The sequence below is a fragment of the Mytilus galloprovincialis genome, chromosome 14 (assembly GCF_965363235.1).
Source record: "Mytilus galloprovincialis chromosome 14, xbMytGall1.hap1.1, whole genome shotgun sequence".
Lineage (NCBI taxonomy): Eukaryota > Metazoa > Mollusca > Bivalvia > Mytilida > Mytilidae > Mytilus > Mytilus galloprovincialis.
In genome coordinates, this window is record NC_134851.1 from 19,518,008 (window position 1) to 19,543,286 (window position 25,279).

Below are 25,279 nucleotides of genomic sequence, written 5' to 3' on the forward strand. Positions count from 1 at the left end.
ATCATTTCTCATTAGTTTACCTATATTTAGGCATATCAGAAAAAGGGGGCACGGTGTTCCTGATGTTCTGTGTGAATTTTTCCATTTTAATTGCTTGTTAGCCGTAAAAATACCTCCTAAAATATGAAAATTAATTTAAAAATCAGGGATAACACATTTTTCTACACTGTGTCGTCGATTTGAATATGCTATAGAATGTGCACAGAAAACTTACAAAGGCAAGTGTAGATATGCATTGTAGTCTTCTTATAGTCTGTTTCACATGTTTCATGAAGTATGGTTTCGCCGTTTTAACTGTTTTATTATATACTTGACGAAAATATACTAAACTTGCCACGAAAAGCGTATCACCAGCTTCGATTCTAGCATTGGATCTGAATATACATTTTTCATAGCATATCCAATTGTAGATGCTGTCAAACTGAAATTAAGTGTTGGTAAAGGTACCCGAGTCTGCAAAAAAAAAGTGTTTTTTGTGATTGGGGGTACCTGTAAAGAAAGTCAGTTTAAATTTTTCACGATCGTCTCTGTGTCGCCAAATTTTGCATAATAGCAGGAAATAGGCATAGCTATCGATAAATATGAAACATGTTTGATTTTAATTCAGTTTGTGTCCGTATAGGTTAAACGGAAGTAAATACGGACTACGGGCGCCACCTAGATCAAACTCCGGACAGTGATCGTTTCCGTTCCGGAACTTTTTTCCCTTACTCCAAACTCCGGACAGTGATCGTTTCCGTTCCGGAACTTTTTTCCCTTACTCCATCAATCACTGCCACCGGCTTTCGAAATTCGTTCCAAATTTTGGAACGTTTATCTACGCAATAAATTTCCTCAGAACCATTAGTTACCGGCTTGAAAAACTTCAATTTTATAATTTTTTCCCAAAATTTAAATAACTTTTCCTAGATATAAAAAATGAGCAATAAATTTACGTCCAACACAGGACCTTTATTATGTGTGTGCATTCATATCTCAGTTATCTTCCCCAGCCCTTTGGAAAGTAAACATGGAGGGAAACGTGAATCAGATAATTGAAATGTATGTTAGGCGCATAGTGCCTCCTAAGTCCAAAGAGAAAACAAGCACAAATGCTGCAAAATAAACTTGGACAAGTACAAATGATGATTTGAATTTGGATATTCGGTTGTCAACGGAGGAAGTTCATTGAATTTTGGTCTACCACATCAAGCCTTTCCATGTTTCCTTTCCAAAGGGACATCTTTATCCATTTATAGTTGGATCTAGTGTGACCCAGTCCTCCTTTTTCCCTGGAAAATGTTTGTTTGTTTATTATATAGGGAATCACTGAAGCATGACTGGAACCAAGAACCCCTCCCCCCTACATATATAAACTTGAAAGTTTGCTCCCTGGACATATAGTGGGAACTAATTAACAAATGACCATGTTAACTTTCCCTTCAATATGTTCACTAACTTTATAAGCACATAGTATATTGGCCATTTGATTTTTACACATTAATTGGAACAGAAACTCTTTAACACATTTTAAAAAAAGTGCTGTAATACATATATGATCATGATTATGAAAATATGGAGTTCAGGAATGATTGCTAATGTGACTATGTACCAAAGTTCAAATGATATTGATTCAAGCAACTTTAGGTTATATGGTTTAACCTGCATGTGCTACATTCTTATTTAGTAATCTCATTTTGTCATATCAAACCTTACAAAATGTGACATATTTTCACATGTGTTCCAGATCTTCTTACCTACAACAGCAATTATAATGTTTATTCAGTTTATTTTATTTGTGAACAACCACACATCCAAGAGTTATTGCAGGCTTGAACTTTTTTCTGACATCATCAACTCAAGTTTGAATATGGTCAGTCTTTCATTTCATCAATCATGACAGAGCTCGAGGTGTAATAAAAGTTTAAAACAAGAAAATCCATGAAATCAGCATTTATTTATGTTGTATCTATAATAATGTTTTCAAAAGTGAGATGTTAAATCAAGTTTGCTCCTTCCAAAATATAATGCTCTGTTGGCATGGTTGGGTGCTGCTATATACTACCCAGAGATGGAACCCTGAACAATAATGAACACAACATTCAAGATTGATACAGCTCTCAATTTGGATTGTGATTATCATGATAATATATATATTTGACATGATAGCTGATTTCTGGCACAGATTCAATGTGGATTAAGAACTTTAAATTTTAAAACTGGATATATTTCCCTTATAATATGTAAATGTAATATGGTATAATATCCAAAACATAAATACATGTTGAGATTCAGCATATATCAAAGAATCAGAAGAATTGAACTTTTAATGAAAGCTAACTAAGTTTAGTTTTGGACCGTAAGAACTTCAATGTGGACTAATTGGATAATTGGGCTCAAAATCTAAATTCATGGTTAGATTCAGCATAACAAAAAACCCATAATATTTTTTTATAAAAATCAAACAAAACTTTAATTTTGGACCATCTTGCACAGATCTGTTCTCTTATACTTAAGTTATTGTCTAAAAACTAAATGTCTCCCAATGATGACATCACCATACCATTACACAGTCACAAATTTCAAGCAGTTGAATGAAAAAATTGATGAATACAGTTTAAAGTTATATGACTTCCAAGAGAGAAAACAAACCTGCCCCCTTTTAATAGATGAATGGTACATGTAGATTTAATGGTCCTAATAGCTATAAATCCTATTCTTGTTCAAGCATTTTAAGTAGACACCTATGAAATAATTCTTTGAAATACTGAAATACTGAACCTTGCTGCATTCATTTTTATTGTATTTTTAGTACTGCTCATAAAAACATTATCTTGACCCCTTCTCTCTTACATTATTGTACACATATATACTCTTTACTTTTACTGCACATTAACCAATATCTATTATTTGATATACATGATTGGGGACTGGGTTTTAAGCTAACAGATACCTTGGTAGCTGTTACACCCAAATTATGTCCTGATACTCTTGGCATTAACAATAATTGTTATTGTAGTTGTGTGCATTAAATTTAAACCAGTAATGAATATATGTACTGTAAATCAATTGCTTATATTTCAAAAACTTTGAGAAGGAATCTGGTCCAATTGCCTGTTTGTCACTGCTAAATTATTAATTATTGTCTCAAAAGCAATTAAATCTCATAATTTTTATTCAGTAAGGAAACACAAGAGTGCACACCCTGAAATTTCTCGCCTTCTTTACTAATCATTGATATTATGTTGATAGTCCTAAATATAAAGCTGTATTTCAACTGTCACATAAACTTAACATTAACCAAGAAAACTTAACATTGACCAATGGACCCTGAAAATGAGGTCAAGGTCAGATGAACCATGCCAGGAAGACATGTACAGCTAACAATTCTTCCATACAACAAATACAGTTGACCTTTTGCTTATAGTTTCAAAAAAAAGACCAAAGCACAAACTTAAACACTGAGCAATGAACTGTGAAAATTAGGTCAAGGTCAAATAAAACCTGTGCAACTTATATAAAGATCATAAAATATTTCCATACACCAAAATAGTTGACCTATTGCACATAGTATTAGAAAAAAAACAAAAAAACTCAAAAACTTAACTTAGACCACTGAACCATGAAAATTAGATCAAGGTCAGATGACGCCTGCCAGCTAGACATGTACACCTTACAATCATACCATACACCGAATAAACTTGACCTATTGCTTATAGTATCTGAGATATAGACTTGACCACCAACACCTAACCTTGTTCACTGATCCATGAAATGAGGCCAAGGTCAAGTGAAAACTGTCTGACGGTCATGGGAACCTTGCAAGCTACGCACATACCAAATATAGTTATGATAACTAAAAGGATAAGTTACTAAAAGGATAACTTATCCTTTTACTTATAATAAGAGAGAATTTCACATTACAAAAAATCTTTAACTTTGTTTCAAGTAGTCACTGAACCATGAAAATGAGATCAAGGACATTAGACATGTAACTGACGGAAACTTTGTAACATGAAGCATCTATATACAGAGTATGAAGCATCCAGGTCTTCCATCTTTGTAGTAAAAGCAGTTGTAATACTGCATTGTTTTATGCATAAAATCTACTATTTAATCAAAAGTTTTTATATTGTATCCATTTTGAGATCTGATAAACCTGGTTAGCACAATAATAATTCATTTGCGAGATAATTTTATTCCTGTTTTCTTTTTGTTGATAGCAGATCTTTATTTGTTGGGCTATAAATTTGAATATATTCACACTTTTTGATGAATGATGGCCAATTGAAAGTTTTAAACTATTCTGTTAATTGTATTCAACTTTAAGTATTGTGTTTTGTGTTGTTGGGATACTGTCCAATGAACCTATACCCCACATCTCCTTGTATCACATGTTCATATATTTGGAAAAAAGTTAAATCATATTTTTTAAACTGTATTATTTGGCTAAAATTGAGTCGGAGATAAAACTATTCTTTATTTCTATTTTAATTAATAACAACAATACATGTATGTTCATGCTTAATTTATGAAGACATGCAATTTTTTGAAGAAAAAAATTTAATAAAATGAAAATAAATATTTAAAAATGCACAAAAATTTCCATGCGCAGCTAGTATGCACTTCAATTCACTTATTGAAACGTGAATAATCCTTGTTTGAGAGTGCATTAGTCTTGTTATTTGTAAGTGTGAGTCTATTCCATTTATGTATACATGTAGAATCTCTACAGGCTTTCAATGCGTCTCATATAACTTGGTAAACTTCCAATGATTAGGATGACATAATTGTGATCTGAAAATATATAAACATTTTTTTTTAACTTTGTTACTTCTGGTTTGATGTACAGTAGGTAAGGGATGTATATGGTATGCCATTGTTTGTCCATCCATCCTTTCAAATGACAACACTTTGTTCAATATCTCAAAGTAGAAGGGGCTAAATAAAAAAGGTTTTTATTTGGCCCAGATATTCCTAAGAAAATAACAGTTATCCTAAATATTTCAACATTTGTCCAAACTAGACTAAGGTACACCATTTTCAGAAAATAATGTGTTTTTTTTACCAATTTAAGAGTTACTATGGCAATAAACTTAGACAAAATTTGTAAAATTCTTGATTTTCCTTGTTTTTTGGTCAAATAAAAATATATTTTAGACTTGATATGTGTGCATCCAAGAAAGTTATACATTTCCAAACATAATGTGTCTTTTTGAAATAGTTGACAAACATTTATTCTTGGACTAGAAATAGTCCTTAAATATTATAGTCTTCTTTGCTTTCAACAATTTCTCATGAAATTTTAACACAAAATTTAGATTGAGTTCACTTTTAATTTAGATTTTTTGGAGTCTGTTGTTCAAAAGTTGCAGGACCTATCAGATTTAGGGTTATTTTTCACACCATTGAGCTTGAGTTTGCTTAAAGTCAATAATCTCATATCTGTACTGAATGTCTTTCAGTTGTTTGTATACTTGTACTGGGCATGTCCCCTCTTTTTTTTGGTTAAATGTATTTCTTTTTGTATCCATCTGATGAGTTAATACTTTTTCAACTTATTTTATAATTTGTTGTTATTTTGTACTGTTACACCACTGTTTCAGGTAAGGGGAGGATTGGGCACCAGCTTTCATGTTTAACCCTGCCACATGTTTATGTCTGTCCCAATTCAGGAGGCTGTAATTCAGTGGTTGTTGTTTGTTGTATCACATATTGGTTTTTTTTGTTCATTATTTTGTACATAAACTAGGCCAAATTTCTTGTTTCAATTGTCTTACATTTGTCATTACAGGGTCTTTTATAGCTCTCTGTGTGGTATGGGATTTACTCATTGTTTAAGACTGTATGATGACCTACTTTAGGCTACAGTTGTTAATTGCTGTCATTTTGTCTATCATTGGATGAGTTTTCTCATTGGCAATCATACAACATCCTCTATTTTATACAGTGTAGTTGTTTCTAACAATTTGACCGTATAATTAATATCAACATGATATATATAGGAAATATAGTAGTATTTAGAAAATCTTTTGTATTTGTTTTAATATATAAATTGGTCTTGTATTTTATGCTCAAATATATCTAGCATTTGTCAAGTAAAAACTAAATTTTGTGAACAACCAATTTATAACTTTCATAGAAGATATACTTACGGTGTATCAATTGATTCATATTGAAGCTACATGTACACTGTACATGTATAAATATGTAAACTTTCTCACAGTTTCATTCTGTCTGGTTCCAAGTCTCAACAATTACTGTTAGAGTCTCCAAGGAAATTAATTCAATAACTGTGTTCAAAGTCCTTCTGGTTGACATAGCTAAAATTAATAAAGAGATAATAAAAATAAATTGTTGCATTATTTATTAAACATATATGAATAGATAGTTCGAAAAATATGGGGGAGGGAAGTATAATTGACAATTAAAAACTGAATCCAACCTTTTTTATAATTCATTCACTCTGTATTATCTTTATATACTAATTAAAGAAACTTATTGAGTGTTTAACTGTCACATACATTTGTAACTGTAAAAAAGATGTGTCTACATTAATTGATTTGATAAAATATGGCTTCTTGTCAAACTCAGTTTTCATTTTAAGAATTAATTTTAAACATTGAAGTATTTAAATGTGAAGTCACCTTATTTACAAACATTTTTGAAGATCAATGTAAGTACATTTAATATATTTATTCCATATGACAGCGATTCAGGATAATTAAAAACTATTTTTTTATAATTTGATAAAGTAATTAAATAATCCTTGCAAATAAAAATATCTAAAAATAAAATAATACCTTATATACACTTTTTGTTTTATTCATTATGATTCAGTCTAAACATTGTGCTGTTTTGTCACCATCTGTAAGATAAAAACAACAACATTAGAACTGATCACTGGCGCGTCCTAGAATTATTGTCAACACTCAACAGTGCATTTTTTGCAGGAATAAAAGATTTATTAGGAGTACATGTATATATATGAGGCCAAATTAAATAATATCTATGAAAAAAAATGGTAGGTAGGTAGGAATTTATTTTATTTAACATTGGGAGAGATATTCTGACTTGTAAAATGCTTATTGAAAAGACGACAAAAAAAACCTCTAAGGCAGGCAGCTATTTGTAACCTTAAATCATAGGGTAAATGGGTAAATAGGAAACACACATATTTTTTTATTTGCCCTAAAGGATTTTACTTGAGGGGGGTGTGTGTATTATTACATTGTATAAATTGACTGGATAATAATTCAATAAAATATTCTTGAAATAATTAGTAATGCCAGGGATTGAAGTAAAATTTTTAGCATTGTAGCCCACAGCTTAAATTTTGTAGCCAACACATATATATATATTAACAGAGACATATAATACATATGTCTCTGATATTAAATTATATATATAAAAAAAATTGAAGTACAAAATGTAGCCCAAACTTAAATGCTTGTAATTGTAGTGGCTATTGTGTGTAGACTCGTGCTAATTTCAAACCCTGAATAGTACCCATCCAGACTATTGTACATTTATTTAGCACATGACCATGATGACATATATATAATAAAAGCAAAATTCATAATAAATCTTGTATGTGTGTGTTACCCTGTGTTATTTTTCAAGTAAATACATTGTATAATAATTTTATGATTGTTTTATTTCTTTAATCCATGAATTTATATATCATGTATATATCTGAATCGAATTTTGAGAAAATTTATCCCTAATTTAATCCATATGGAGCAGCTTCTCGGGTAAATTTAACCACTCTCACAACATTTTATGCAAAGTCGATAGTTTTCAAGCCATAATTGACCACAATCGATTCCTTCGACCTAACGATACAGAATTTTGCAAAGTTTCTATTTAATAAAATTATTTGGATTGAGTGTATTTACTTACAGTTATCGTTTTTATTCATGTATAATGGTAAAGTTGATAACAGATATCCTCATTCATCAACGGTCGGCCATATTTGCTTCAGTAGCAACAAAAGGTCATCACGGGTCAAACCACTTGAAGAGCGCGTAACGAAAAAAGCCGAAGGCAGTGATTAGTGTAGAGTAGTATTCGGGCCCGTATGCGGATCGGAACTGGAACTGCCGGGGAGTTTGCACCTAGATTTCACATCCAACATACTAGCTAGAAGTAAATTATTTTTTCTGCTGCCCTGTTAACTAGAAAAGAAAATTGAAACAGTAGGAAATGAACGTCAGCCACTCGTGTAAATTTATCAAGAATTTTTTGGGACAATTCTATGTGATTAAGACAGTTATCGGCGTAAGATTAAGCAAAGGGTATGCTTCATTTATACTACTTGGACAATTCCGGAGTCATATAGTACCTTTCAAAAATGTTTTTCTTTTTCGATCAAAAACGCTGCGGCACCATATGTGTTTCTTGGACTTATTCACACCCAAAGGTGTTGAACTTTAATAATTTGGCAATTTTGTGTACGTAATTGTTTTAATAAAAACGCAGGACCGAAAAAGGCTACCATTGTCGCCTACGTAAATAATTACTTCATTATAACCCATATTGTGTGTTTAAAATATTCAAAGGATTTTATGTGTTTTAAAATGTACAGATAACTGTGTTATAAACTAATTATCGGTCTCATCCGAGTGCTCCTAGACTGGAGGGATTTACATAAGAAGAAGAAGAAGAAGATGGCGTCGTCAAAGGACGTCAGGTCAGCGGCAGGGAAAAGACATAATATCGGTCTTACTGAATGTAAAGACTTAAACGAACTGGACTATGTAAGTTTTTACTTGAACATTTTGTATATGAATGTAAACATTTCGTATTTTTCTTCAAATCTCAACAGTATAATCACGGGTATAATCATAATTTTATGCTCATACGATGCAGTCCGACCACATAAGACTTTGCAGCTTATTAACATAGAACTTGCATCTAATTTGATATTTAACATTTTGATATATGAATCGATTGACTGACAAATCTATATTGTGTGTGTTTATCTCATTTCCCATAAAATGTCTCCGATTAATTTTAAAATCAACAAAGTGGGTCGTGAAAGATATTCAGTCATTTCGTACCATAACCATTTCGTACCATTGCCATTTTATACCCAAAATTACCATTTCGTACCATGCATTTGCCATTTCGTACCATGAACATAAACCATTTCGTACCATAAAAGGACCATTTCGTACCACATGGAAAAATGCTTTACCATTTCGTACCATATTATGGAAATAATTCTTTACCATATCATTATGCTTTAAATACCATTTCTTACCATGTTGGAAAAATGTTTTTTTTTGTACCATATGACTTGTTCATGAGAAATATATTAGAAATTACATGGGAATCTTGTTTTTATGTTAATATTGGTTTTTATATTTACTAAATAATTTCGTTTAAATAAATGTTTTACATGTTTTATATATACTATTTATTTTAGATATCAATTCCCATATTTCATGTATTTATATGAATTCATAAAAAATTAATCATCTGTTATTTTTTTTTTTACGAATATGATAGGAATAATTAAGAATTAGATGGTAACTTCAAATGGTGCAATTAAGCTATGTCATGTATGTGTTTGGACAGTGTTTATCGCTAATTATTTATTTTTACTCCAAAATTTTGTTGTTAATTAAACAACAAAAGAATAATCATCAGGATATGCTTTTATAGTCATTAAACAGGTCGAGAACTCTAGATGTTCTGACGTCAGAATATATTTGCATAGTAATTTCCAAAACACACTGCCAATATGGCCTTGAAAAACTGACCAATCGACTCAATGAACTACAATGCATTGTGGGCTACTACGAGTAAACTACTACTTAAAACACGTGGAATTAGTGGGAAAACAGTCAATTAATATATTGTCTGGGACTCTCATCATGCTCATTACCAAAGTTTTTATTCTGCAAATATATTTAATGTAAAATATATAACGTAATCTTCAATTTGCATGCTCAGATTAAAAAAATATTGTTTATTGGCTTCACCATTCGACTTTCTTTCTCGCCTTGCAAAAGTAGTTGAACCGGTTTTGTGCATTGTTATAAATTGAACCTGCATTAATTTCACGACATGACACAGTGAAATATCCAATGAAGTGACCACTGTCCAGTAAGAAAATCATTTGAGCTCTTTTAAACCTGTATAATGTCATTGCAAAATCATTTGTGCCTAGAAAAACACGAAACTTTCATTGAAACACTTCTTTCTGTACTGAATGTGTATTTTTTTTCATCAGGACCTGAACTAATAGTAAGAACATCATAATATTCAGTATGCTAAAAAGAAGTGTTATGAAAGAGGCAGGGGCGGGTCCAGCCATTTTAAAAAGGGGGGTTCTAACCCTGGACAAAAGGGGAGGGGTTCCAACTACATGTCCCCATCCAAATGCACTGATCGTCCAAAAAAAGGGGGTCCATCCCCCGGAACCCCTGCCCCCCTGGATCCGCCACTGATCGGGTACGGTATATAGCTCAATACATTTTTTATAGTTTAAATTCATCCATCGATAATATCCGTTTGTTGCTAATTTTATCACAAAATATACCTCAGAAGTTTTTTTTATCGTTCGGTTGCTGTCCTGTTGACATATGTAAAATATCTCCAATATTAAAAGTCTCTGGATCATAGTGGGTGCCATATTACCTATTATTTTTTTTCTAAAACGTGCTTTGTATGTAGAAATAAGACAGTCTTCACGATGAACTGTTAAATCTACAGGCCCGGAGCTCAATTTTTGAAATTTTTTAGTTAGATTCTGTTGGCCTGTAGATATGATATTTACAGGCCCGAGAGCAATTTTACAAGCCTGGGCTGCCAGGGCTGCCACTCAGCGTGAAGACTGATAAGAAGATGAGGTATGAGTGCCAAATGAGACATCTTTCCAACAAAGACATAATTTAGTAAAGTAAGCAGTCATAGGTCCAATGCTGAAAAGTAAGCTATCAATGACCCAAAAATTACTTGTGTAAATCAATCCAAACAAAAAAAACAAAAAAAAAACGGCCCAATTAAATATATAAAAGGACAAGAAATCTATCCCATCAAAAAAAAATATATTGTATAGGAGCCTGTATTTCAGTGGTTGTCGTTTGTTTATGTGTTACATATTTGTTTTTCTTTCATTTTTTTTTTTATATAATTAAGGCCGTTAGTTTTCTCGTTTGAATTGTTTTACATTGTAATATCGGGGACTTTTATAGCTGACTATGCGGTATGGGCTTTGCTCATTGTTGAAGGCCGTACGGTGATCTATAAATGTTAATTTCTGTGTCATTTTGGTCTCTTGTGGACAGCTGTCTCATTGGCAATCATGCCACATCTTCTTTTTTATTATAGATCCAACGCTGCAATTTTCCCCAAACATATCAAATTTTCCACCTTGTCGCACATACATGTACATATTGATAAAATCATTACAGCTTATTTCTTATGTATGTGGAGCAAAACTTTGGTTAGCTTGCTTGCTTGTTTGTATATTGTACAAAATATAAAATATACAAGTTAAACTATGCCTATACATGTATATATATATATATATATTGTTTAAAGATGTCAATCTTATTTTCAAAGCTTGTATAAACAACTATACAAACAAAGCAAGCAAGCCAACCAAAGTTTTACTTTGCAGGTTTAAGAAATCAGCTGTAATGATTGTATTCAGTTTGGCAAATGTCTGAGCCCGTTAAAAAAACGAACAAACTGAAACTACAGTTGCTGACTTCACTACCTTCAAAAAAAGGGAACAGTTTGGAAGTCCCATATACTGAAATGTGACCAACAAAAATACTTATACTTATAAAAATACTTTATTTTCTTTGGTTACATCTTCTGACATCAGACTCGGACTTCTCTTGAACTGAATTTTAATGTGCGTATTGTTATGCGTTTACTTTTCTACATTGGTTACAGGTATAGGGGTAGGGTTGAGATCTCAGTCACAAACATGTTTAACCCCGCCGCATTTTTGCGCCTGTCCCAAGTCAGGAGCCTCTGGCCTTTTGTAAGTCTTGTATTATTTTAATTTTAGTTTCTTGTGTACAATTTGGAAATTAGTATGCCGTTCATTATCACTGGACTGGTATATATTTGTTTAGGGGCCAGCTGAAGGACGCCTCCGGGTGCGGGAATTTCTCGCTACATTGAAGACCTGTTGGTGACCCTCTGCTGTTGTTTTTTATTTGGTCGGGTTGTTGTCTCTTTGACACATTCCCCATTTCCATTCTCAATTTTATTATAAATTTTGTTAACACTGCCATGTATGTAAATGTTTCTTCGCCTTTTTTACGAACACAAAATTCAAGGATCCCACATTTGCCTTTAATTATCTATATACGAACATTGCTGTACTCTTGAATATCAGCACCGGCTGTTATCGACGGCTTACTTTACACCAGTAAGTTTGTCTCATGGGTAATTGTGTTTTTTCGCTGTTGTTTCGTTGCTTCTGGTGGACAAATACATGAAATCTCTGTGCCATCATCAAACATGTTAATGGCTATATATCGGGTAATTCAAACCCTTTTTTCTTCACATAGAAACAACTCTTCCTTAATCTGAGCATGGAAGTAATACTTTATATCACGAACTATAAATGAGGATACACAAAATGAAAAACTAAGCGAAATTGTGAATCCCGCATTGCACGAAAAAATGTGTTGTATTTCAGTAAATAACACATGTTCTTGGTTGATTGTAAACACGTAGTAGCCCATCATGCATTGTGACTCATTTAGTGGATTGGTCAAAAACCTAGGTAAAAATAAATTGCGTCACATGTAAATAAACAATTACATGTGCGAGAACATAAGTATGCTAATTTATGCATTTCCATATAAGGTAGTGGTCCCGACCTGTTAAACGTTGTTTTACCAGGAAATGCAGAGAAAGGGGCACAAGCTAACATAATAAAACATTTATCATGAAGCAAGCCACAAATTTGTCTGTTTGCATTAGAATTTGCACCTTGTTTTTGTTTTCTTATTTGATAAAAAAGCATGTGAAGTATATGCCGTTGAGACATCAATTACATGCACCCAATCATATAACAAAATAGCTATAAAATCTTTGATGTGGTATGAAATGGCATACACATAAATTTCCTATATATATGGTACAAAATGGCAAACACTTAAATTTCCTATATGGTACAAAATGGTAAACAAATAAATTTTTGGTATGGTACGAAATGGCAATTTGATCTCCCATGTTGTACGAAAAGGTTACCATTATGGTAAAAAATGGCTTTCTTATAGATTTTGTGTATGGTACAAAATGACATACACATATGTCTTCTTTAACTCTTTATCTACCACTGACGGATATATACGCGGTTTTTATACGCCCGGGACGGGACGTATTATGGTATACCGTTGTCCGTCCGTCCGTCCGACAATCCCGGAGTCCCGATAAAGGTCCGACCCCCATATTTATGAACTTAAGGTTCATCTTTACACTTTGTCAAAAATGGCTGTGTTTACATCACAGAGTTCGCGAAATCTTTTTTTTCCCTGATGGTCCTTGAAGAAAATTTACTGGTCCTCACTATTAACTCTATTGAAAAATACTAAAATTGTGTCAGTCCTATACAAAGTTTTGGTGGTGAAATCCTGAGGACTGACACTTTTCGCGAACTCTGACATCATAAAATTTCCTCTGAGTACAGAGAAAACTGTACAATCTAAAAATTTTAAAGCCTGGCAGCACCTAGATCTATATTTCTTGCATCCATTTTGTCATTTAAAATGTTAAAATCTTTTATGAATTTTGCTGAACATTTTCTTTCCTTTCCACAGAAGATGGAAAAATAAAAAACCACCTGAGACATGTGAGATTTAAATGATACAGTCCACTAATTTTGTTGAGTAGATTTCTATTGTCCTATCATTCATGCAAAAAGCATGCTACAATTTACAATCATTACCTGAGGGGACAGACCTTAAATAATTATCATTTAGGATCACCTGTGGTGGTATCGGGTCCGTTCGCGCCCATAACATGTTCGCACCCTACACGTTCGCGCCCCACACGTTCGCACCCTGGGTTCTTTCGCACCCTATTTTTAATAAGTAGATTTTGTATAATGAAAATTGTAATTTTATATTTATCCTTTATATAAATAAAAAATAGTAATTCTATTTCATATTTTGTTTTTTGGTGGATAGCTGATTTATATTCAATGGTAAAATTATTTAAATGATTACTGTTAATTGGTATTTAAAAAGTTAATTTGTTATTATTATATGTTTGAAAATTAGGATTGTTGTTATAGCCAGCTTTGGTGTTAAGTAAAACAAGTAGTTAGCTTGGTATGAGTAAAATAATGAAAGATATTAAATGAAAAAAAAAGATGATTGTTTTAACATCTTGGTTCCTTTGATCTGATTTGTTTTTAGACAATTAAGCATCATGATATAACATATGTTTGAAAGCTGTTCTGTAACTAGCTTCTGCCTTTCTTTTACAAGTCGAATTATTCATTTCTTCAAAATAATTCACAAGACTCCTTTTAGAATGACACTTTATTCTAAAACAATTATAACAAAATATTATCTATATTTTATAGCAATACACTGACTGAAATACGATTAGAATTATCTTTAAAAAGGGCACGAACGTGTAGGGTGCGAACGTGTAGGGTGCGAATGTGACTGGGAGCGAACGCGGCTGGGCGCGAACGAACCCGGATTCACCTGTGGTAAGGAAAAAAATGTTTAGCCAAATCCACAATAGTTTCATATTTTCTTAAACAAAAAATTAATACAACCTTTGTATATCTAGGTGCTGCCAGGCTTTAAAACTTTTTAAATTATACAGTTTTGTCTGTACTCAGATGTAATTTCATGGTGTAAACACAGTCATTTTTGACAAAGTGTAAAGATGAACCTTAACTTTTTTATCTTTATATTATTTTTTTTTCTTTTTAGCAAGTTTTAATAATAATAGATGGAAAATGTTGGCATTCTGATACTTTAGTGGCCAAAACCCATAATTTCATAAAGAGCTCTACTAAACTATTCTTAACCCGTTACCCTAACCTAAAACATAGCCATACATGCTCCTTAACTCTAGTATAGGGACCCTTATTTGGCTTAAAGTAAAAGAAGGCTGAAATGTTTCTGTAACTTGTAAGCATGTCTGTATGGTACATTGTATACATGCTATCACAAAGTGGTTGGGCCAAGTAACAATTGTAACTACTTGGCCATTCTCGCTACACAGTACAATATAAGTTATTTCTTCGTGCAACCAGAAAGGCTGAGTTGTTCCAATTGGGCCAAGTAAGTTTTACAAGCCATTAGTAATTTTAGAATTTTGTAAAGCCTGTAGATATTGGGTAACTAGTCCAAATAATTATCACGTTCACAACCATGTAATATGGACGTTGGGAAACTTAATTAGTCATTTTTCAGCAAACCTACGAAAAAAGGTAACAAGTCAGTGGCGGTTCAAGAAGTTTTCATAAGGGCGGGGGCTTGCTCCAGTCATGCTTCAGTGATTCCCTATATAATCAACCAAATTTTTCCCTTGAAAGGGGCAAGGGGCAAGTTTTGTGTAATTAATCAACCCAGATTCCTGAAACTTTTCATTTGTTGAAGTTGTGCAAAAGCTATTATGGAGTGGAATTATTTCTTTATTAGCTCACCTGGCCTACAAGGCCATGTGAGCTTTTCTCATCACTTGGCGTCCGTCGTCGTCGTCGTCTGTCGTCGTCATCGTCTGTCGTCGTTAACAATTTTTCAAACATCTTCTCCTCTGAAACTACTGAATGGATTTGAATGAAACTTAAAATAATTGTTCCTTAGATTATCCTGCACAAAGTGTGTGCTTCGATTTTTGATCCGTCAAAAAACATGGCCGCCGTTACTTAAAATAGAACATAGGGGTCAAATGCAGTTTTTGGCTTATATCTCAAAAATGGAAGCATTTAGAGCAAATCTGACATGGGGTAAAAATGTTCATTAGGTCAAGATCTATCAGCCCAGAAATTTTCAGATGAATCAAACAAACCATTGTTGGGTTGCTGCCACTTAATTGGTAATTTTAAGGAAATTTTGCAGTTTTTGGTCATTATCTTGAATATTATTATAGATGAAGATAAACTGTAAACAGCAAAAATGATCAGCAAAGTAAGATCTACAAATAGGTTAATATGACCAAAATTGTCAATTGACCCCTTAAGGGGTAAATGTCCTTTAATGACAATTTTTCACAATTTGTTCATCATATTTGCTAACTTTAAAAAATCTTCTCCTCTGAAACTACTGAATTGATTTGGATGAAACTTAGCATGATTGTTCCTTAGATTATCCTGCACAAAGTGTGTGCTTCGATTTTTGATCCGTCAAAAAACATGGCCGCCCTTACTTTAAATAGAACATAGGGGTCAAATGCAGTTTTTGGCTTATATCTCAGAAACGAAAGCAGTTAGAGCAAATCTGACATGGGGTAAAAATGTTCATTAGGTCAAGATCTATCAGCCCTGAAATTTTCAGATGAATCAAACAAACCATTGTTGGGTTGCTGCCACTTAATTGGTAATTTTAAGGAAATTTTGCAGTTTTTGGTCATTATCTTGAATATCATTATATTTATAGATAAAGATAAACTGTAAACAGCAAAAATGATCAGCAAAGTAAGATCTACAAATAAGTTAAATATGACCAAAATTGTCAATTGACCCCTTAAGGGGTTATTGTCCTTTAATGACAATTTTTTCACAATTTGTTCATCATATTTGCTAACTTTAAAAAATCTTCTCCTCTAAAACTACTCAACCAAATTCAACCAAACTTCAACTGAATGATCAGTAGGGTGTATAAAATTAAGTTTGTGTTTTATTTTCTATTTTGTCTAAAAACATGGCCGTCAGGCTAAAAATAGAACACAGGGTTAAATGCAGTTTTTGGCTTATATCTAAAAAACTCCAGCATTTAGAGCAAATAAGACTAGAAGTTAAAATATTTATTAGGTCATGGTCTACTGCAGGTTTTATTTGAACTTGACCTCATTTTCACAGTCCATTGCTAAGTTTTAAGTGTTTGTGTTTTGGTCTCATTTTCTTTATTTATAAACAGTAAGTCATATATATTTGTAATATTGAAGAATTGTTAGCTGTACATGTTTGCCTGGCATGGTTCAATATGTTCAATAAGGCATTGTTTACCAGGTGAGCGATTCAGGCTCTTGAGAGCCTCTTGTTGTTTCCAGACTTGGAAACTATGTAAATTTTATTGTAATTATCTCCTCATACAGTTCAATTAAGATTCTAATACAAACATTACTATAACATACCGGCCATTTGAGACTTTGACCCATTTTTTGCTCACCTTTCTTTAAAGGAAATGTGAGCTATTGCCATCACTTGGCGTCTGTCGTCGTCATCGGTCTATCTGGTGTAAAATATTTCAAAGATCTTCTCCTCTGAAACGTAACATGTAGAACCAATTCCAACCAAACTTAAGCTGAATGATCCTTGGGGTTTCTTGAATAATGTTTTGTGTTTTATTTTCTTTTATTTTCTTGAATATTATAATAGATAAAGATAAACCGTAAGCAGCAAAAATGATCAGCAAAGTAAGATCTACAAAATGTTAATGTGACCAAATTTGTCAATTGACCCCATAAGGAGTTATTGTCCTTTAATGACAATTTTACACATTTTGTTCATCATATTAGCTAACTTTAAGTCTTATAAAAAACCTTCTCCTCTGAAACTAGTGTACCAAATTCAACCAAACATAAACTGAATTATCATTAGGATGTCTTAAATAAACTAAAATAAGCTAAAAATGTTTATAGGTTATGGAATTCCTTTTCGCAATATTTGATGTTAAAATAATGGCTGGAAAGGCTTTCTCTGACTTTTACCTTATTTTTAGCATTAGTATTATTTGGGTCTGAAATCATAAGAAAGGAAATCTACAATCTGCTTAAATTTTGTTAATGACCTTTTATAAGCTATTTGAAGATTTCTATGAAAAGAAAAGTGGGTGTTATGGGGCAAAATATTTAACGCTGTATCTTAGGGAAAAAGCCAAGGAGTCCAAACATTTGACAAAAATTTCCAAAACCTCACCTAACTTCCTAAAGTACATCCTTAATTGAAACGTGAATTTCTGTTTATTGAACATTTTTGGAGTTATCCGTTTGGAAAAATTGACCTTCAAAATATGAATAAAATTAGTTTTAAAATGCTAAACATCTTTTGCAGTCATGTTAGCCATTGTTAGCTGCTCTGCATAATTTGGATCACTTCACAGACTTTGTATTGGGATACCCAGTGTATTTTCCTCCTGTTTTGCAGTTACATTGTATCTGCAAGATATTTTAAAAAGTTCTAAGGTATACATCATATAAATACTAATACATATTTTATTATCAGACATATTTTGCTTTCAGGCATGGAAGGCAAATTACAATCAAAGAGCCTTGCTGCTCAGGATATTATGCCTGAGCCATTCAAAAGACAAAAAATGTTCAATGTCACAGTCCAGTACAATTGAAAGTGTAAAATTTTTTTCCAAAGAAAAGGAACAGTCTGAGGCTTCATATCTGATGTATGATTGTTATAATTCCTTCCATCAACTATCCTTGGATAATTTTTATAAATATATAGACAGTTTTTTAAAATCGTTTGAGAATTCTGAAATATGTGAGGATTATTGGAAGGAGATTGTTAACTGCTTGGAACTCTTTGACTATAAGTATGAAAAAATTGAGGGAGTAGAATTCTGGTCATCTGAAAAAAGTCCAAAGACTGATGAGGACTTGGTAGAAGCATTTGGAAAGATGTCTTTAGGTAACACATATTATTAATTAAGTTTTGTTTTCAAGATGGTTGGGGTTCTTAGGTCGGATGTCAACAATTGGTTTCCAGACAATAACTGAAAAAATATACATCCGATTCACATTATTCGAACAATATTCAATAATGATTCATTTTTTGGGAAAAGACGGAAGTCTATTTCCTTACACTGCAGCTCAGGTGGATTTTGCTTTTTCCACTTACCCACTGTGGGCAGCCCACCTGTGCCCACTCTAGCTATATTCTCTTTGTTTTGAAAAATATTAAATACAAATGCTTATCTGCTTATTATACAGGAATAATATATAGGAATCACCCTGTCCGTCCGTCTGTCTGTCTGTCTGTCCATATGTCTTGTATGCGCAACTCCTCCTTAACGGATTGACCAATATTGACAAAACTTTATCCAGTTGTAGTACACCACCTGAGGATGTGCATAAGGTAAAGATATTTCTGGTCTGAATTATTTCAAGGGAGACAATTGAATTTACTTAGTTTTAATATAGCAATAAATGGCAACAGGTCTTGTAAGCCCAACTACACTTTAATTGATCAATTAATATTGATGAAACTTTTACACAGTTGTTGTACACAACATTAGGATGGGCAGGAAGGAGGATATATCTGGTCAGATTTTTTTTCAAGGGAGATAATTGAACTAAGTTTGTTTAAATAACACAATATGTGGCAATAGGTCTTATAAACACAACTCCTCCTAAAATGACTAGAAATATTAATGAAACTATGCACAATTGCAGTACATGACCAGAGAATGTGCATTATGTAAGATATTCTTGGTATGGAGTATTTAAAGTGAGATAATTAACTTATTTATCTAAATAAAGTTATTTTACTGTTTTTCACACACTAACTTAAAAAATGCAAAGAGAGATAACTCTTAATCATTATTATTGATTTTAAAGTATATTCCTTTTATTTAAAGTCATTAAGGCCATAGTTATTATAGTTTTAGTTTTACGAAATTTTTTGACAAAACCAATGGGTAGGAGGATGAAAAAACTAAAAAAAAAAAAACCTGCTGCTGCTGCTGATTTTTAGCTCACCTGGCCTAAAAGGCCAAGTGAGCTTTTCTCATCACTTGGCGTCCGTCGTCCGTCGTCGTCGTTAACTTTTACAAAAATCTTCTCCTCTGAAACTACTGGGCCAAATTAAACCAAACTTGGCCACAATCATCATTGGGGTATCTAGTTTAAAAAATGTGTCCGGTGACCCGGCCAACCATCCAAGATGGCTGCCATGGCTAAAAATAGGACATAGGGGTAAAATGCAGTTTTTGGCTTATAACTCAAAAACCAAAGCATTTAGAGCAAATCTGACATGGGGTTAAATTGTTTATAAAGTCAAGATCTATCTGCCCTTAAATTTTCAGACGAGTCTGACAACTGGTTGTTGGGTTGCTGCCCCTGAATTGGCAATTTTAAGGAAATTTTGCCGTTATATGGTTATTATCTTGAATATTATTATAGATAGAGATAAACTGTAAACAGCAATAATGTTCAGCAAAGTAAGATCTACAAATAAGTCAACATGACCGAAATGGTCAGTTGACCCCTTTAGGAGTTATTGCCCTTTATAGTCAATTTTTAACCATTTTTCGTAAATCTTAGTAATCTTTTACAAAATCTTCTCCTCTGAAACTACTAGGCCAAATTAAACCAAACTTGGTCACAATCATCTTTAGGGTATCTAGTTTAAAAAATGTGTCCAGTGACCCAGCCATCCAACCAAGATGGCCACCATGGCTAAAAATAGAACATAAGGGTAAAATGCAGTTTTTGGCTTATAACTCAAAAACCAAAGCATTTAGAGCAAATCTGGCATGAGTAAAATTGTTAATCAGGTCAAAATCTATCTGCCCTGAAATTTTCAGATGAATCGGACAACCTGTTGTTGGGTTGCTGCCCCTAAATTGGTAATTTTAAGGAAATTTTACTGTTTTGGGTTATTATCTTGAATATTATTATAGATAGAGATAAACTGTAAACAGCAATAATGTTCAGCAAAGTAAGATTTACAAATAAGTCAACATGACTGAAATGGTCAATTGACCCCCTAAGGATTTATTGTCCTTTAAAGTCAATTTTTAACAATTTTCATAAAATTTGTAAATTTTTACTAACATTTTCCACTGAAACTAATGGGCCAAGTTCATTATAGATAGAGATAATTTTAAGCAGCAAGAATGTTCAGTAAAGTAAGATGTACAAACACATCACCATCACCAAAACACAATTTTGTCATGAATCCATCTGCTTCCTTTAATATTCACATAGACCAAGGTGAGCGACACAGGCTCTTTAGAGCCTCTAGTTTAATTTAATTATAATGAACCAAAGAAATAAATATTTCTATTTGTAAGTACCATCGGGATATGATAAGCTTCAAATGTTCATACATGATTGTTGACAGCACCATCATCACATATGTTACTATTAAGTGATAACAATTTAAATACATGATTTTCGGTACTGATTGAAATTCCAAGTTACAGATGAGAAATCTTCACCAAGTTAAAAAAATAATTCTAAAAAGAATTTTCTGCATGTATCCCAAAGTGGCAGTAACATGCAATCTAAAACAATTGTGATGTTTGACTTTCAATATTATGGTCAAGAATCACAAAAGAAAAAATGTCAAACAGTCAAATCACAAATGTGCACATATCCTAATGAGGTCCTTGTGGTCTTATCATACTTTGGTATTTGGCAACAGATGTATATTCTCTGTTTTCAAGAACTACATATTTTTAAAGGATATCAAAACAGGTATAAGACAATTTATTCTCGATTTCATGTTCATTTGTGATAAATTGTTCATATGTTATAATGCTGTGAAGTGTTGACGGACAAAGTACAATTGGCAAATCTCGGCAGATTCCTCTACCCTACGTTATCATAATTGTATATAACAATGCAGTGATGATGACTTTCAATATAAGCAATTGTCCTTAATAATGACTCCTGTAAACAATGGATAACAATGAAAGTGAAATGCACATTTGTTATCCTTAATGTTGACGGACATTTGAAAGAAGTTTTTTTTCTTTCTTTTTTTCTCTCATAGAAGAATTAACAGGGGCAATATAATCCAAATATGAATAGGTCAGCTATAAAGGTCCTTGTTTTCATATACATTAACTTTCAACTGACAGCTGTTATATGCATTACAAATATTTTTCTGTAAATATAAATTTGACGGACAGTAATCACAAATGAACTGCATATTAAAACATTAAAAATCACCCATTTTCACCAATTAAATTCACAAAACAAGTAGTTTACGACAAAAAACACACTATTAAGAACTAGCTGAAATGAATAAAAACCATTCACTTTATATTTTTTCAACATATTTTTAATCTTTTACTTGGTGATGTATAATTTGTCCCATTTTAAAAGGGCAAAAATGAGGCCTTTTTGAAATATAATCTTTATTTAAAAAAAAGTTGACAGCCTATCAAAATATAATTATTCATACTATCTCTTCATTATATAAGCAACATGTTTGCCCATTTTGCAGCATTCAATTGCTTCTTACAAAAAAATATTATATGTTTTCCCTGCTATACCACTAAAGCACTGTGTAAATGGACTGACCCAGCTGCGCTCGGCAAAGCACATTTTTATTTTTAAACAAGCAACTTGTTTTTCTCACCTATCCATATAAACGTTACAGCATGTTTTTCCCCTACCTGTAAGGTCCATATTACCCCATGTACAAGTCAGGGAAGGGGGATATTTGGTCAGTGGATACATCTTAGGTATTAACCAACTGGATGATTATATCAGTACCAAAATAAGGTGACCTTGCCCTACATTTTTGTTATAACACGCTTTGCAAAGAAAGGGAGGGGATTAAAGCTGTTGTTTACTACTCCTCCATTTCATGCATTTCTTTATTATATATATTTTCAGAACAAACAGCATATGTATCAGCATTTGTGCAAGCATTACGGACTGATATGAAGAACGGCCATGCTAAAATGTGGATAGATGAATTGATAAAAATCCTTTTGAAATGTGTCGGTGCTGATGGGTCAGCTGACGTAAGTGGTTTTGCTCCAGTTCAGTATGACAACACCAACACTGTCATGGAAATTGTTTTTGGTGATTTAGATAATTCAATTACTCAGATGGAGTATAATGCAGAACCCTATTTTAGCAGTTCATTCAGTAATTCTTCATCTTTAGTAAGCAGCCTTTCATCTTTAAATCTCGAATCAACAAGATTAACTGAAGCAGCTGATTTAGCACCAGAAGTACATCCTGTACATTTATCACAACCACACAAGAAAGTTGTGCCAGATTTTTGTGTTGCCCTTCCAGCCTTTCCTGGTATGTTCCCATTAGTATTTGAACTGAAACCTGCCTATCAGGAGTCACATGGACTTGTTCAAAACATTCAACAAATGTTGTCTAAACTGTTCTTCCAAGATATTGTTTTTGGCATTGTTGTCTCACCTAGATCATTTCAACTATCAGTTATTATAAAAAAGGATAAAGATCTTCATTTTGCAAGTACACCCAGTATGACATTTAGAGGTATTCAGAATCCACCAAAACTTGATTTGAAAGAATTAAATACAATGTGTACCTTCATATTCAGAGTCTTAAAATGGGCCAGGAAATCAAAATGCATGATCAAAACCAAAGACAGCTGTGAGTTGGAGAAAAAATCTGAAAAGTCACTATGAAAACTTAAAGTCATATGAAACGAGTTGTAGAAAATAAAGTTGAACATGATTTTTTTTAACTAAATAGTAAGTTTATAGTATAAAACTTTTATCCATACACTTGTTTTTGTGAAAACTCTTATATTTCAATGTAAAACTTCATGAATTATTACCGTATCACCATGGTGATACGGTCTGATTAGTCAGAGGCTAAACGTCAGGTTCGGGTAAATCTGTTAACGGTATTTCTGTTATTTCATTGGTTATAAATACTATCTAATGGCTGCTTCGTGGCTGTTTCCGGAATTATTATGGGGGAAATGAAGGTCATTTTAACGTCTGATTGGCTATTAATGAGTGGCATGCATTATATGTTCAACGCGTCCGTAAGTGGGGTCGGATTGAAATCATGATACTAGGTTATAGGTACATATTATGATAAAGTGTTCATTTGCTATAGTGATTAGTTATGATGATAACTCACCACAAACTGTCAATGTGGTACAGATTATATAATCATGTGACAATGTGATGATTTAATCTTGAAATTATGTTGCTATTTTGGTAAGAAACTGTACATTTATGTATTATTGCTATTCTCTAAAAATAGAACAGTAATGTGTATAATTCACACTTTAAACTGCGTATTAAAACGGTTAAATGATTGAGATACTTTTGTGTTAGATTTCTTCTTATAAAACTTAGATTTTAAATAGTTAATACACAAAACGTATGCTCTATGTATAAAAATAATAGCCATTTATTTTTCATTGCTTGGACATATTGATTAGAAAATATTAAAATCACGGAATTTACCGAAGATGTAATTTCGTTTCCAGCACTTTCATCCTTCATTGATTTCTGGTGTAAATAAACAAACCCGACGATACTGATTAGAAGAATACAAAAATTACAAGGTGAGCAATATGGTTTCTTATGTGCAAAGAAGCCTACACCAAGCATCACGGTATATGTTATTGGCAAGGGTTTCAGTGCACAATAGGATACTATAGTGTCAGCTGTTGCAAATTATATAATTTAGCTTTTTACAATGCACAGCTCTATATTTGACAATGACCCCCAAGGCAATCATTTTATACGATCCTTCGAACCCCAAAAACTTGCAACACAGTGAACTCCCAAAAAGATGTTTGCATGTGTAGACAGTTTGATGATCTTTGCTGTACTCGTACATGATGATTTATTCTTTGGAGTTGTCAGGAGGCTGATTTAGAAGGGGGCCAGGGGGCTTGCCATCCTTTTCTGGGAAATTTTGTGGGCCTGCACTTATGAAAATTTCTGGATCCGCCACTGGTTGTTGGACCATAATAGTCCCAGTATGGACACAGTGGTGATCAGCAGTCATTATAAAAAAGAAGATGTGGTATGATTGCCAATGAGACAACTGGAATCCGGGTCCGTCCGCCCTGATTTTTGTTCGCCCTAGTTCCGTTTCGCCCTGAGACCGTTCGCCCTGGGTATGTTCGCCCTGATTTATATTTTTTATTATAGTGTTGTGTTGTGTGTATTTAATTGAATATGTTGAAGTCAGTCTACAATATCGCCGAATATTACGATTTTTTCACATGTACACTTCCATAGTTTATGGAATAATGCACCGGTTCCATAATCCACTTCCATATATAACAAATTTGTCAAAACACACTTGAGATCAAAGAAGCCAAGCTGCGAAAATAATTTCCCTTTCATGCCTAACAATTTGTACATCAGTGTTTTTACCCATCCAAGCTAAGCTGACTATTTTATTTGAGAAAAATGTTATTTTCATTATTTAATCC

General features: G+C 32.7%; 2 long non-coding RNA genes across 2 annotated transcripts; one reads left to right on the top strand and one right to left on the bottom strand.

Moving 5' to 3' along the window:
* Positions 1–4,444: 4,444 nt before the first annotated feature.
* Positions 4,445–8,087, bottom strand: LOC143059291 (uncharacterized). The gene is made up of 4 exons (XR_012973471.1): positions 7,882–8,087; positions 6,783–6,847; positions 6,135–6,302; positions 4,445–4,776 (listed from the first exon to the last, which is right to left on the bottom strand). It is a non-coding gene; the product is annotated as an uncharacterized LOC143059291 (long non-coding RNA).
* A 496-nt stretch (positions 8,088–8,583) lies between these two features.
* LOC143059394 (uncharacterized) lies at positions 8,584–24,145 on the top strand. Its single transcript, XR_012973476.1, has 3 exons — positions 8,584–8,738; positions 18,382–18,781; positions 22,723–24,145. It is a non-coding gene; the product is annotated as an uncharacterized LOC143059394 (long non-coding RNA).
* The last annotated feature ends 1,134 nt before the right edge of the window (positions 24,146–25,279 follow it).